The following is a 16,533-nucleotide window of genomic DNA, read 5'->3' as shown; positions in this document are numbered from 1 at the left end:
ATGATTAACCTCCAGCAGCACTTCTGGGTGTGGCAGAAGTGCTGCATAGGAACCCCGCTCCTCTTCTGGCAGCACTTCCGGGAGTGGCAGAAGTGCTGTATGCCCAGACTCTGGAGCTGTTCAGGTGCACCCTGGTGATGGCCAAGAACCCCCAGCAGATTGAGTTTCTGAGCTCAAAATCCATGGCCCCGATGAAAACCCAGGAGGCTGCCCTCTCGTGTCCCGGGGGAGGTACTTCTGGTAGTACGCCCATTCCCCCGGTCTTCTGTTATAAAGGGCATCCTGTCCAGGCAGGATCCCCGGCCGTCCATTACAACAGTAACCAGAAATTTAAATTTTTGGATCAAAGGTATTCATAAATGAATTACTATTGGTATTTTTTTTAACTTGCACTGCATTTTTATTACTCTTTAATTAATATTGTTTTTTATGAGTATGCTGCTGCTGGAGTATGTGAATTTCCCCTTGGAGATTAATAAAGTATCTATCTATCTATCTATCTATCTATCTATCTATCTATCTATCTATCTATCTATCTATCTATCTATCTATCTATCTATCTATCTATCTATCTATCTATTTTAAAAGTGTTTGGATGCTTTGCAATTTCTTTTTCTTACATTTTTTGTTTCAACCATACTGTCTGCACATGTAACATTACAAACATTGTCTTAAATAGGATACTTCATAATGTGAACAAATAACAAACCTTCAAATGTCTGTTTAACAAACCTAAGATAAATGCATATAAGCCGAATATCAGATTTACTTTTTGCTCAGAATGACATCTTTGAATACATAAATAAGAAAAAATGGTTTGTCAGAAGAATTATCTTAACAGTTTGTATCTGTCTCAGGTTCTCGTACAGTCCATGCAATATCTCTTGCTTGGGCTGAATTATCCTACTTTTGAAAGTTGTATAACTTTCTAGTGTTTTATCAAACAATGAGATAACTCTTTTTATGCATCCTTAACAAGTTACCTGTTATAAATTGTGAGAGACGGTGCAAATCTTGATGAGAAGAGGTTTTCATAACTCAGCCTTCTAATGAGACAGACTGTCATGAGACCCATCCAGCCTTGACAAACTTGGGCAGGCTAAGTAAGATAAAAAAAATGTAGGAAGAGTTAGAAAGACTACATAGAAATATCCATCCGTCTATTGCCTTAAACCACCTTTTAAACACAGGATCACTAAGGGCTTCAGATTACACTGGCAGCATTGGGCACAAGGCAGCAGAAAGCACCTGCCCATTGCAGGGCACACTGCTGCAAACACCCATACAGTACACACCATAACCAGTTTATAGTTGACCAGGAGAAACCCTGCACAACCTGGGACAGTTTGAAAATTTGGACATGTAGTGGCCCTGCTGTTCAAGAAGCATGAAGCAAAAATGCTAACCACCTTGCAACAATATTGCCGTACATTACTACACAGTAATATCAGCTAAGCAACATAATATGTCCATATTTGGGAAGTGGAAGAAAAACTGGAGTTCCCAAAGAAAAAACAACGCAGGTATAGGGATAACTTAAAAGATCCACCTAGACAGTGGTTGAGATTCAGACCCATTCTGGTGGAACTTCAGTGGTAATCACTGTGCTTTCATATATCAGAATTAATATAAATTAAAAAGAATAACAGTCTAAGCATGGATCGCTGATAACCCTTCACATGTGATGCATTCTTTTCTTATCTTAACTCTAAGTTGCCTACTTATTAATCATCTTGCAATCCAGCTTTGGAAGTCACCTCTGATGGCAATGATGTTGTAGTTTTGGATGAGGAACCATACATGTTTTTTAAAAATTAACTTAATTGAGTTCTATGGTTGACTTTTACAGTTGTGAGATGTTCCGCCCAGACACAACCAAATGGACACCGACAGTTCATAAAACACACATGTTTAATAGAATTGGCCCCACAAGTCCAATTCCTGCACAGACACAGTGTTCCCAACACCACAACACCCTTCCTCGGGCCTTTCAGTGTCCGTGGGCCGCCTCTCTTCCCTCTGTCACTGGAGCTTCGTTCTGCTCCAGCTCCTGACTCCAGCTCCCCGACTGTAGGAAGTCGGCCCCTTTATATTCACCCGGATGTGCTCCAGGTGCTTGATGATGTTCTTCCAGCGACACTTCTTGGTGTGGCGGAAGTGCCGAATGAGCACCCAGAAGCACTCTGGGTGTCGCTGGAAGGTTCTTTCTCCACCTACCAAGGTGTGGCGGAAGTACAGGTGGTCCCCACATCATCCAGGGAGGTTGCCCCCTCGTGGCCCAGGGAATGTATAGACAACCTCCCAGTCCTTCCAGGCGTCCCTGCTGGGTTTGGCCCCCAGCCGCCTGCCACACAGTATATTCTTTTCCAATTCCCTGGTCTAAAATGTTTAACAGATTTGGAAAAATGGAAAAGACACAGTCCAGGCAGCAAAAGGCAGTCCCAGGCCACCCCAAGATGGGGTGTATGAAATTTTACAGTATTTTTTAAAAAGAGTGGACAACATGCAGGATGCTTGAAAACATGAGTTTTGAAGGCACAGAGTGCAAACAAAGGGGAAGCTGATTCTCACCCTAAAGGTCTTGTCCAGAGTGAACACAGCAGAAGAGTAATAGAATGTGGAGTCATGAAAGGAGAAAAAGCCTCGCAGGTGAAAGAAAGAAAGAAAGAAGAGGTGGGGAAGGGATGCTTTGTGGTGAGCTAGTGGGAATTCCACCCCATATGGAAGACAATGGTTCAAAGCCTATTGAGGAAGTCCCAGAATTGTCCCTCATTGTTCTTTGTAAAGTAAAGAAAAATATAAAGAAAAAGATAACTGTTACGCTAAACTGTTAAAAGTACAAGTATGAAATGCTTCCAGGAGTTTGTAGCTTCTGATTGATGTTTACTCAGTATTTTTTCTTTGAAGACTCAATTGTATTATTTCTAGGAAGCAATATCATACAGTGAGATCAAATATTTTGTGGCCATGCTTATCAAAGACTGCATATGAAATCACTTTTTTGTCATTGGAAATTATAACAGAGAATTGTCTGACCTCTCACTCCTGATGAACTCAAACTGACAAAACCCAAATTCTTTTGACAGGTCAAAAAAAAAAACCTTAGAGAGCCTGAGAGTCACCTGGCTTGGGTCGGAATATATCCTCAAACCTAGCCATTGGAGATTTTCTAGTGATTTTGTACTAATTTGAAAAGCCACTTATTAATTTGCAAGTCACAACCAAATGGACACAAACAAACGGACACCAACAGTTCATAAAACACGCATGTTTAATAGAATTGGCCCCACAAGTCCAATTCCCGCACACACACAGTATTCCCAACACCACAACACCCTTCCTCTTCCACCCTTCGAATTAAAATCATATATTGTATGCCCTCCTTAAGAAGGAAGTAAATTTTTTCCACAATAACATGCGTGCTACATAGAGCTGCAAAGCATGAAAAAACATTATAAATTTTATCACATAATATCTTTCTGAGTGGTGCAGATTACCTCTTGGAGCACAAAACTCTGGAGTGGCTTTGACATTTTACAGACTTGCCACTGTCCTGTACTTATTTATGAAGTTCTACTAGGGATAAACTGTAAACGTCTGGTTTATATTTGGACATGGATAAAATGTAAGCTAATTGAATACAACTTACTATCAGTCGACATAGCAAGTGGATTTAATTTCAGCTTATTTGGGAAAATGTTTTCAATGTGTGTCACATAACACGACACAGATAATGTGTCATGCAGCCAATCAAAACAAATCTCACAAAATACATTTGGTCAGCATGTGTTTAGCATCATTGAAAATTTCTGGACTGAACAGTGAAACAGAAGTAACTGATGATCCAAGACTTGTACAGACTGGCCAAAAAAACAAACAAATTAAACCTCAACAATAATAACACCCATACAGAACAAGTCAGATTGTAAGATCTACTTGACTGATGATATTATAGATAGAAATCATAAAATAAATTGTGTTTTCAGAAATAAAGCACACTATCTCAGGTGGTATTATATTTGAAATGTGCAACTATTTCTATTTATACTGAATGTGAATAGGAAAAATAATGCATGTCACATTGTAATCTTTTATGAATTCCCCAAGCATAATTTAGCATTCCAAACCTACAAAAAATAAATAGTTTTCTGTATGTGTCAGTCGTTTGGTTCATTGTTTATATCTCAGGCTGTGTAACCTCGGGCACTTTAAACTTTTGAATCATTACTTACACGGATCAGTAGTTTTTAGTCTGGCTTAAAGCTAAACATTTTAACCATTTCCTGAGGTGTTACAGCTTCACAGCTAGCGGCGTCTAGTTCTGAGTCCGAGCAGGATCACTGACTGTGTCTAGTTTTGTTTTGCTTCACTGTCAATTTTGGTGTTTAATATAATGAGCTATCAGGGAATTAAGGTCTATGATATAACAAGCTTCTTTAATTTGTGAATCATAACACTGATTTCATTTATTCAAAACAACAATTTTGAGTTTCTAATATTGTATCATTGCTTTTACCTTTCATAAAGCTGTGCAAAAAGATGGGGAATTCTTTTTCTGACCGTGGCTGTCTGTTTGTATCGTCCAGGATTTTAAATCACCTATAACTCGCAAACCGTGTGACCTATTGACCTGAAATTTGGTACACATATACTATGTGACGTCTACTGTCCGCTTTCGGGGTGATTATTAACCTCGAAGTTTATTCCTCTTTTTATTTTTATTTTATTTTATTGTAGAATCAACTCTCAGCAGTATCCAGCAGGGCAGCTGTGTGGCACATGTGTATGGGCACCGTTCTCATTCCCTATCACCTTCGCCGTCACTTCCCCTACCTCTTCATACCTTAAATCATTCTTGAGGCAGATTGAAGACTTAAGTGAAAAATTAAGGAAAACATAATTGCAACACAAGCACTGACTTAATCAGTTTTAATGTGAAAAGATACAGAGGAAAGAAGAGATGTAGTGGGCTGTCTGCAGTCTTGTAAGTTACCTATAGCAGGGCTTCCATTTCTCTGTGAAATTAATGAAGATCGTAGTTAAACCTTATTTCTATAATAGAAAAAAAATGTGGCTTACAAAATGGATGAGTATATATGTATATATGTGTCGTCAAAGCTTGTGCAATACCAGAGACAAAAGCTTTCCATGGTTTTGTTTCAGGGATAGTAAAAAAAAAAACTCCACCAATGTTATAAATATCAAACAGGCAATATCATCAGTATCAACTGATTTTAGCATTGAGGGGTCACCAGAAAATAAGCTCCAGCTTGTGCAATGGGCAAAGCAGCAATTATTTCTAATAGGTCTTGCTTAATGGGCACTAGATACATTAGATTTCCGATCTTCAAGGACACTGTCCCACAGAGTTACTGGACCTTGTAGAGGCTCAAACCATGAGTACAAAACTGTAAGTTGCCACCAGATCAGGAAAGCAGAAATCTACTAGCACCCTATTGCCTACAGGCAACTCCAAATCCATGATGAGCAGATTCCACCTGGTTCTTTTAGTTTTATTTAAATATTTGAGAGACATGTCCTGGGCTATATGGTAGATCACCTGGACCCACTGCAGTTTGCCTATCAGACAAAGATTGGAGTGGAGGATGCAACTGTCTGTGTGTTCCACAAGACTTATTTTCACCTGCGCAAAGCTGGCAGCATTTTGAAAATTGTTTTTTGATTTTTCCAGCACCTTCAGTACCATCCAGCCATTTCTGTTAAGGGATAAACTCAGAGATATGCAGATGGATGAGTCTTTGGTGTCCTGGATAATGGACTGTCTGTTGGTAGACCACAGTTTGTGAGACTCAAGGACTGATACAGATGTGAGCAACACTGGAGTACCACATGGAAGGGTCCTGTCTCCTTTCTCTTCATTCTACACATCTCAGACTACAAATATAACACCAGGTCATGTCACTTGCAGAAATTCTCAGATGATTCTGAACTTAATGGGGTGTATTGATAACAGGGGTGAGGCAGAGTATACAGTATGTGTCAGGTGTAGAACTGTTTTTCTTGGCGCAAAGGGAACGTTAATGTTAGTAAAACCATGGAACTGGTTTTAGACTTTTGCTGTACCAAAGACCCACTATATCCGGTCACTATTCAGGGAGTAGATGTAGAGGTGGTCCACTTCTACAAGTACTTGGTGTTCCACATCAATGACAGGTTGGATTGGTCTTGGAGCACAGAGGAGCTACATAAGAAAGGGCAAAACAGGCTCTTTTTCCTTAGGAGACTGCGTTCTTTTAATGTGGGAAGTGACATCCTTCACATCTTCTATAACTCTGTGATGGCCAGTTCAGTTTTCAACGCTGTGGCGTGCTGGGCTGGTAACACCACTTCAAAAGATGCCCACCAAATTAACAAACTAATTAAAAGGGCAGGCTCAGATACTGAGTGCACTCTGGGCTCCCTGGAGGTTACAGTAAAGGACATTGCCATTATGAACAATGCTACACATCCCTCTCTCTGACACACTAACACTAAGGACATTCAGCCAATAAATTATTTAGCAGATGTGTGTTAAGAAACACTACTGTGGCACCCTTACACCAACAGCAACACGCCTGCTTAATACCTCATGTCACTGCAAAGTCAGAAGTTTTCTTTCTTTTTAAAATGTTCTTCCTTTTTAGTCCTTTTCTTGTGAGTTCAGACCATAGTGCATGTGTATATATATTTATTTATCTATCTATTTATTTAAAGAGCTTCTGTAAAAAGCCAAATTTTCCCCTGGGGACAAATAAAGTTCTATCTAATCTAAACTTGAGTAGCAGGGGTTTGGAATTCTAACTATAGGAAAAGTGGGGGTTGTTTGATTTAACAAATTTTCTTGTTTAGGCAAAATAGTATTCATAGTCAACACGGCTGGACCATAAACCTGTTTTCTTGAACAAAGCCACACTTCATTATTACTTTTTTGCAGAATCTTTCCTCTAGTTTTTAGGTAAAGTTCCAGTATAACATTACTGCAGCACTTAACCCTTAAATAACAGATCATCAAAATTGCCAACAATTGATGTATGTGGGGTGGAAGAAATGCATCTGTAGGCAGACAGCACAGTACACCACAAAAATGTCATTAAAAACAGGAAACAAAAGGATGAAAGCTAAGTAAATATAAAAAAAATGTAAAAGTGAAAAACACTCCAAATTAAAGAAACTGAATAACTGGAGATCATGACAGCTAGAAAGTGATAAAGGGCAAAGTGTTTCTGGTGCTTTATACCGAGGCCCTGATCACAGCACTCTGTGTACATTTTTATCATCATAATTGTGCCCAATTCAAAATCCAGTTGAAATAGCATTTTTGTCCTATTGCGTCACAAACCATAAGTACTGGTAACATCATTATGGTCACAAGGAATCATTATGTGTACAGGAAACCGCTCTGACTAGTAATGAAGGTAGAGTGCCGGTGATACTTGGCTCGATTTGAGAAATGTTGTGCAAAAATGTCACTGTTAATAGCATTCTGTGTTGTGGAGCTACACTCATTAGGCCAGCCCTGAGGAAATGGGCGCTACAGAGTTGTTGTTTTACCCATTTTCTTTCTATAATAGTGCCTAAAGTCAGTACCTATAAACAACTGAGAATAATGTGGCAATGAGCTGTTAAGAGGTTCCCTCCTAACAAGTCCATGCTGAAAATAAAAAGCAGTTTTACATTTAAAAAGAGCAGAAATCCAACACATACTCTAAGTGATTATTATAAATAAAGGCTATGTCACATTACTCAGCTTTTACAGCAATCTTCAGTTGTATTTATATAATCTTAGTGAGTCAGAGGCAATCAGCAGCATGATCCTGTGAATAATAATATGATAATATCACATAATGTGACCTGCCCCACGACTCACTTCAACTAGTCTGTGACCTGCTTTGACAAAAACAAACAGGTTTGATTTCGTCTTTTGTTGTAGTAATGGGCTTTGTGTGCATGAGAGCTGACAACCAATGAGGGCTCATCTGGAAGCACAAAGAGTATCATGCAGTGACGAAGAATAGGGAACATGGGCTCTTTAGACCTCATAAACAGAAGAGAAGCTTGTCTGTTTGATGTCTCATGTTTTTATATACCACAACTGAATGGAAAAAAAAAAAAAGGGGCCAAGATTTTGGCTGAATTTGCTGTAGCTGTTCTACCCTTTGTACTGCACCGTCTCTATCAGGCAGCACGCTATTGGCTGTCAAATAGCCAATTGGAAAGCAGACATGCCCAGTAATTTACAGTCCTTTAAACTGACATGGTCCTGTAACAAGATCAGCAACTTTGGTCGCCAAATCTGACATTGACTACGGCTAGGAATCGTGTAATGTGAAATTGGCTTAAGTTGTTCCTATTAATGTGTTAGCAGTATAGTTTATAGTAATTATTAAACTATACACCATTAATATTATTTTAAATTTAACAAAACTGTCAAACCCTATTAGGACAATGGCACACTGGAAACCTATGCCTTTGTTGGCATCAGCAGGCTAGCAAACAGTTCACTTTTTTGTAAACAGTAATCCCTCCTCCATCGCGGGGGTTGCGTTCCAGAGCCACCCGCGAAATAAGAAAATCCGCGAAGTAGAAACCATATGTTTATATGGTTATTTTTATATTGTCATGCTTGGGTCACAGATTTGCGCAGAAACACAGGAGGTTGTAGAGAGACAGGAACGTTATTCAAACACTGCAAACAAACATTTGTCTCTTTTTCAAAAGTTTAAACTGTGCTCCATGACAAGACAGAGATGACAGTTCCGTCTCACAATTAAAAGAATGCAAACATATCTTCCTCTTCAAAGGAGTGCCCGTCAGGAGCATATAAAGTCACAGAAATAGAGAAAAGCAAACAAATCAATAGGGCTGTTTGGCTTAAGTATACGAAGCACCGCGACACAAAGCTGTTGAAGGCGGCAGCTCACACCCCCTCCGTCAGGAGCAGAGAAAGAGAGAGAGAGAGAGAGAGAGAGACAGAGTTTGTTTTTCAAGCAAAAATCAATACGTGCCCTTCGAGCTTTTAAGTATGCGAAGCACCGTAAAGCATGTCGCTTCAGGAAGCAGCTGCACAAAAGATAGCAAAGTGAAGATAATCTTTCAGCATTTTTAGACAAGCGTCCGTATCGTCTAGTTGTGCGAACAGCCCCCCTGCTCAATCCCCCTACGTCAGGATCAGAGAAAGTCAGTGCAAGAGACACAGAGAAAAGTAAGTTGGGTAGCTTCTCAGCCATCTGCCAATAGCGTCCCTTGTATGAAATCAACTGGGCAAACCAACTGAGGAAGCATGTACCAGAAATTAAAAGACCTATTGTCCGCAGAAATCTGCGAACCAGCAAAAAATCTGCGATATATATTTAAATATGCTTACATATAAAATCCGCGATGGAGTGAAGCCGCGAAAGGCGAAGTGCGATATAGCGAGGGATTACTGTAATGCAATTATATTAGCAGATGTAGGCCATACTGTAGTTTTATAATAATTTGTTTTTCAAAATAGTGAACTATAACAGGCTGGAAATTAGGTATGGTTTTCAATTTTTTTATGTTTAACTAATACATCAATAGTGTTAAAGCTTAATAATATGCATGCAGATCAATGGGCTGAGTGTGTTTATGTGTGCCTTGGCAATTATTATTATTCAAAGTAATTCTCACAAAAAAATTAACTGTAACAGTTACAAACTGTCTCACTGAAAGTGATGTTGTATTTGTAAAATATGATGTGTTATTACCTCAGCAGGTTATATTGTCTTATTTAATATGAGAAATGTAAAGGGGCCTCAGTGGGGTAGGTGCCAAGTCATCTCTGTGAATGAAAGTGTACTTCATTGCTTATTATTAATATTTTTCCATTTATCCAAATACCTATGCATTCATCCATCCTTCCAATTATTTAATGAAAACATTTTTTCGATTTTAGTTGCACAAAAGCTGAAGTCTACCCTGGCAACGTTGGACTCAAGACAAGGATTCAGCCAGGAAGGGAATTACCAATTACATACATGCAAACACTCACACTCAAGTTATGACAGGTCAGTTTCTAGTGATCAGCTGACCTAAAGTCTTCCTTTGGTAATGAGAGGAGCAGCACAGTACTTCGAGAAAAATCCATACAAATATGGGAAAAATGTCTAGTCTGGGGTTCTAGCTGAAGTCTCTTGAAACTGTGAAGCTGTAGCACTAGCAAACGAACAATGGTGCCACCATTAGTATTAATATTATTATCCGGGGATTACCTGCTTTGGCAGAATTGCAACTCAGCTCTGGTCTTCTCCATTCTCTTCCCAGAATAGAATTTGCTTAAAGACATTATCAAAATTCTCAGTCAGCCCCCTAGTTGATTGTAATTAAGTAAGATCATATTTGACTGGTCATTGCATTCACTACATCAGCCTGAGGAGTAAAGGCAGCTTCCTGATAACACGGCACCTTCTGATGAACCCCCAAACAAGTAATATATTATGATTTGGCAGCATACTGTATCTCAAGGAAGTTTTGTTAGCTGCTTTCAGAGACATTACCAATTCATTCATCGTTTGATTCTCCTATGCATATTAGAATGTCATTATGTACCACAAGAAGACCCAGCTTACTGTAAGGTAGTAACCCACTCTGGAAGGGATGCTAGATCAATTCAAGGACACTCTCGTACACCCAACACTGCTCATACTGAGTAAATCTGGAAATTTCTACCTAACCTAACACACACATGTTTAGACTGTGGAAGGAATTTGGGGGACCTTAAGAAAACCAATGCAAAAGGCCTCAACACAGACAGCGACCGGACTGAAAACAGAACTCTGGTTAATGAAGTTGTGTGGCAGCCACTATTTCAGAAATTGTAAGCAGAAAGCCCAGGATAAAACATATGCAAACAGTTATTTAAAGCCTACAGTTATCTAGTTTGAGTAGTACTAGGGTGTTGTACCGTGTTAGCCATTATGAATGTAGAGAAAAGCCAAGCAAAATGACACCTTTTATTGGCTAACTAAAAAGATTACAATTTGCAAGCGTTCGAGGCAACTCAGGCCCCTTCTTCAGGCAAGATGTAAGTCTGAGTTGCCTCGAAAGCTTGCATATTGTAATCTTTTTAGTTAGCCAATAAAAGGTGTCATTTTGCTTGGCTTTTCTCTAGTTTGAGTAGTGAACAGTACTGGAATATTGTGCCACCAACACAGAAGTATTCTGGGAAATTTTTTCCCATTTTTAATTTCTAAAATAAGGAAACATTACTAATAACACCAACATGCCATACAGGTGCATATATATATATATATATATATATATATATATATATATATATATATATATATATATATATATATATATATATATATATACAGTATGATATGATTAGTGGTGAGTAGTCTGTTTAAATAAAGATGAATGCCACTGCAAGAAAACATTACATTATTATGACTGAATACTGCAGATCTTAATTACTAATACTATCTTAGGATGCTGATAAATGGATTGTCATTAATAGCATTAATTGCATTCAAATAAACAGTTAAGATGATGCTACATGTTATCAAATAAAAACATCATTTCTTCCTTGTATTTTTATTGTACCCAATAAATAGCCATTTCTGATCATACATTACAGAAGTTTCTTTTTTTAATTGAGGTTGAAATGAAATTTTAATGTCTAGATATGAAAACCAAGCAGTTTATGATAAAACGCAGAAATGCAATTAGTGGTAATTACATTTATAATTACTTTGGTATTTGATTCCTAATGCAGCAATGTAGAAAATATTATTCATCTCTTAAATTATTATCATTACAATATTATCTTTATTGAATAATGTATATCTATTGATTTATTTTTCCATCTTTTCTTACTTTTTTCTGGTTCGGGTTAAGTGACAGGACTGGGCTCACATGGCCACCCTCCACACACTGAGAATAATAGCAAGGGCACCAAAGGTAAGCACAAAATGAAGTGATTATTAAAACTAAAGCACACTGACAGGAATTCACAAGGGAGATATCAAAGTACAAATAATCAGACAATAACAACCACCCTGTCATCTCTCTGTGCATTCAGTGCTGACCATTGTCTATCAGGTAGAGTGTTACTTTCCCCCCTTCCTGAGTAACGTCAAGTGCTCCCCTTTTCACCTCCCAATTCTATTTTCCACACTCACTCTCAATTCTAACCATAGCTGCATATACCTAAGCCTGTCCCCATTTCTCATAATAACTAAAGACTTACTCTTCTGCCATGAAACAACTTCTGATTCCTTGCTGGGTTGCTTCTGACCAAGCTCAAAAGTCACTTTGTAGGTGAAAGACTGTCCTACCTTTGAGGTAGGAAATACATGCCAGAACTTCATACAGTGGTCAAAATCCTTCACCCAAGAAGTCTCTCTATTACCACTTTCTTGGTGCTTAGGTGGGACAGTACTGACTACATGCCAGTCTTCCCTAACTTTACCTTCAGATTTGCATGGTGTCCCTAATCTGTTCCAGCCTGAAAAAGTGCTGTCATCTGTTAGTAAAGAGATCTTGTTGCCTCTTGGCTGCTGTCTTCATAAGAGTGTTAGGCACCCCTGCCCTGTGCTGTAGGTAACACTGAATATTTTCATCCAGGTTGTAATTTATCCCTCCTCCTTGGCACTCCTGTCTGTTTCTATTATTGGCCACCCAGAACACATATGGATCATAACACCTTTACCCTGTCATACTGGTGGTGTGTTTTTTTCTGTCCTCCAGGAGACCTTGTACTGATAGCTTATCATGGTGGAGCACTTGCCTCTGGCAACCCCTTGCCTACTTGGCACCCCTTTACTTACTATTTATCAGATATTAATGAATCATTAACAAAATACCCACGCCTGCTGTAGTTTTTAAGAGTCTAAATGCAATGTTTCTTTCTCCTTTTTCAAATAATGGGACTGTGGGTTGATGCCAACCCTGTTTATCACAACTTCCACATTTGGAAAGGGGAGGTACATTGGATCAGCAGTAAGCTCTGCCATCTCAGAGCTTTGTTTTACTTTCTGAGTGAAGTTTGTATGATCTCCCTGTTTCCCTGTAGTTTTTTCCTGATACTTTGATTATTCTTCTACATCGCAAACAGGATGTGAGTTAAGTTAATTTTGCTTTGTATGCATTTGGGTATGTAACTAGTATGCCCTGTGATAGGCTAACATCCTGCCTAGAGTCATTTGTGCCAAATGCTGCCAGGGTAAGCAAAGGCTCCCTATGGCTTTACACTGGAATAAGCGGAAATTAGAAAATGAACAAATGTGATTACATTTCAGTAATGTCTTATGCCCTGCTAATGAAGGATTAAAAGCATAATCAAATTACACTACCATAAAATTCTTTTTTGACAATATTCCAAAAAATCACATCATTTTTGTTTGTCTATTACTGATCCCAAGGGAAATAGACAAAAGTCTCCTTGGCCAGATAGGATGCAGAATCTGCTCTTCCAGCATCCACACTTTTAAATGTGTTACAGTAGATAATAAAAAACTGTGTTGGTTTTGTTTGTATTTTAAGGCAACTTACGCATTTGAAAGATAAGAAAACCTTTCCTTTCACTATCTGATTTCCTCCAACAGAACATCAAAGGAAAAACATTTCAAGAAAACCACTTTCCAAATATATTTCTCAGCATGAAAAGATGAAGTGAGCAACATGAAATAATATTTGAAGTTAATACTGCAAATTAACCCAAAGCTAAAATAGTTATTTGAGTGGAATAACAATTGACTATCACTGTCGATAATATAATGACAATTTAAGAACAATTTTTGTTGAAACACCCAAAACATTTTTACTAAAATAAAAGACATTGAAGACAGGGTGGCACAATGGTAGTGCTGCTGCCTCGCACTAAAGAGGCTAAGGTTCATATCCCAGGTCCTCCCTGTGTGGAGTTTGCATGTTCTCCCTGTGTCTGCATGGGTTTCCTCTGGGTAGCTCCAGTTTCCTCCCACAGTCCAAATCCATGCATGTTAAGTGAATTGGCAATCCTAAATTGGCCTGTGTGTGTGTATGATTGCCCTGCGATGTCCAGGGTTTGGTCCTGCCTTGCACGCCATGCTAGCTGGGATAGGCTCCAGCAGACCCCTGCGAATCTGTTCAGGACTAAGCAGGTTACAAAAATGACTGGCTGACTGATTAAAGACAGCCTATATAAAGTACAATTAATCTTGTTACTCTGTGCAAAAATAACAAATTTAATAATCTCTTAATTTAATAATTTCATAACAAAATAAATGACTGCTTGAGGAATAATTTCTACAATAACCAAGGAACTGCTTTTTGATATACCGCCAGTATACTACTCCAAGAAGTACAGAATTTTCATTTCTGTAAACAAGATTGGAAAAGCATGTTCAATTAAGATAAAAGTATAAAATGATTTTGAAAACATGTGTTTTTGTTTAATGATAATGTGATTTTTAAGTGGATATCTGCAGTTTTAGGGGACCTAATCCAGGTCTTCAAAATTCTCTAAGGCATTGAGATAGTGGATTCAGCTAAATTCTTTCAATTTAATGGTGAATGACATACTTGAGGACACCACTGGAAATTAAGGGGAGTGACGCATTTAAGACTAACACCAGGAAGCACTTCTTTACTCAAAAAGATGTGGGCATTGGAAACAAACTACAGAACCATATAGTTGAAGCCGAAACCCTGTCAACCTTTCAGAAGTATCTGGATGAGATGTCGGGACAACTTAGTTATGAGCTAAACAACCGAGTCTGAAGGACTCAAATTTCTTATGGTCTTATGTTCAAGGTCTTTGAATTATTTTGATAATAATTTATTCAAAGATGTGACTTAATTTTTATTTTTAACCTCTTTATTGTAATTTTGAAGTAGGATACAATGTAAAAATAAATCTATTTACTGTGTACAATGTACGACCACAAAGAAAACAGAATTCCTTTTCATGCTTACCCTTAGAATCAAGTAAAAACATAGTGCATACAATACCTTCCAACCCACACAAAGAAAGCAGTAAATGACTCGGTGAAATAATGAATACAATGTAAGCTGATGTTGTTCAGTAGTCCTGACTTTGATGTACAGAATCTGAGCACTAATTTGAGACATCTTCATCAAACTAAAAAGTCCAATAGCAGCCAGCAGGTTTATGGCAGTGAAGATTGTCTCATTACTCACAAGGATGCAGAAGAAGTTGTTAACCAGTTCTTATCCCAGCTAATTTCTAGTTCTATTAAATATTCATCAAGTAGTTAAAGATTCCAAACGCAAACCCTAACAGTAAATATTGGTTATTTTCTGGATCAATATAATTGCTGCTCTCAAGTTTTCTAACTTCACTCAACTTTTTTTTTCGGTTTTATGTGCCAAGGAATTTCACAACATTGAAACAAAGATTCAGTAGGTGTCACGTTCCTTAGAGAACTCCCAGGTTCTGATTTCTTTGTAGTAGTTGTATTTTTCACTGAGAAAAGTAAGTTTTACCTCAAAGTGCAGCTCAAGGCTCACGCCATAAAAACAGAAATAATGTTAAGCATTTTTGAGTTTCACAACTATTATATAAAGGTATAGGCAGAGATAAGAAACCAATGGTCAATGCTGCATATTTACTTTGTGGCGTTTTATTTTTCTCTTGATAAACCATTCATTCATTTGTCTATGTTCTAAACTTGCTAATTCTGCAAGGTTTGGTACATGCATAACTAATAATGTCTATAGCAGTTTCATCTTCTAAATAATCACAGCAAGATACAAATATATCTAGCCTTGAAGGGATGTTTCTTAACATTCTCTTTCTTTTATGACTGAAAACATACTGAGATCTGTTCAAGCAAAAATATTTACTATTTCAAAATTTTGAGCATTTTTGCTGCTTGATACAGTATGTATTATTTCGGGATAGAAGGTAAGTTAAATTTGTGGACCCCCTTACACACACCAAATTTGCTGCTCTAGGCAACTGTCTGGCACATCAGGCCTTAAGACCGACACTGCCTGTAATTGACTGATTGCCTTTTTCCCAATTCTGTCATAATGAACTATGGATACTGTAATGGAAAAATGGGCTCATGAAATGGATGGGTAGATGGATTTTTTGACTTGGACTTTGAATATGTCAGCTGCAAAAATAACCGTACACATTATAATACTTTATGTAAGGAATATGACATCGGATGTTAAATACTGGACTTTCTAGATTTCATTCTGTGAAAAACGTAGCATTAGCTATTTTTATTACAGGTTGAAAATCATTAATAATGTTGAAATTTCTGCTGCACTTCTTTGGTGTGTATTAAAAAAAATAATGTGCAAAAGTGTTCAGGTGTACAGGTAGGACAGGACCAATAGGATATCAAAGGGGTGTGACTAAATGAACTTTCGCTACCTAAAGACTCCTTTCGCTGCACCATCCAGACATGTTTCATTTTTTTTTTTAATTCAACCTACGGCAAGTATAATCTTTTGAATCTTATCTTCTTACTGCACTTCTCTTTTTAAACGCACTGTTAGAAAAATAACATTTCTTAAAAACAAAATAATGAAAACTTGTTATTCTGCTATCTG

The sequence above is a fragment of the Erpetoichthys calabaricus genome, chromosome 4 (genome assembly GCF_900747795.2).
Source record: "Erpetoichthys calabaricus chromosome 4, fErpCal1.3, whole genome shotgun sequence".
Taxonomy (NCBI): domain Eukaryota; kingdom Metazoa; phylum Chordata; class Cladistia; order Polypteriformes; family Polypteridae; genus Erpetoichthys; species Erpetoichthys calabaricus.
The sequence above is the reverse complement of the archived record's forward strand: the minus strand, read 5'-3'. Positions refer to the sequence as shown.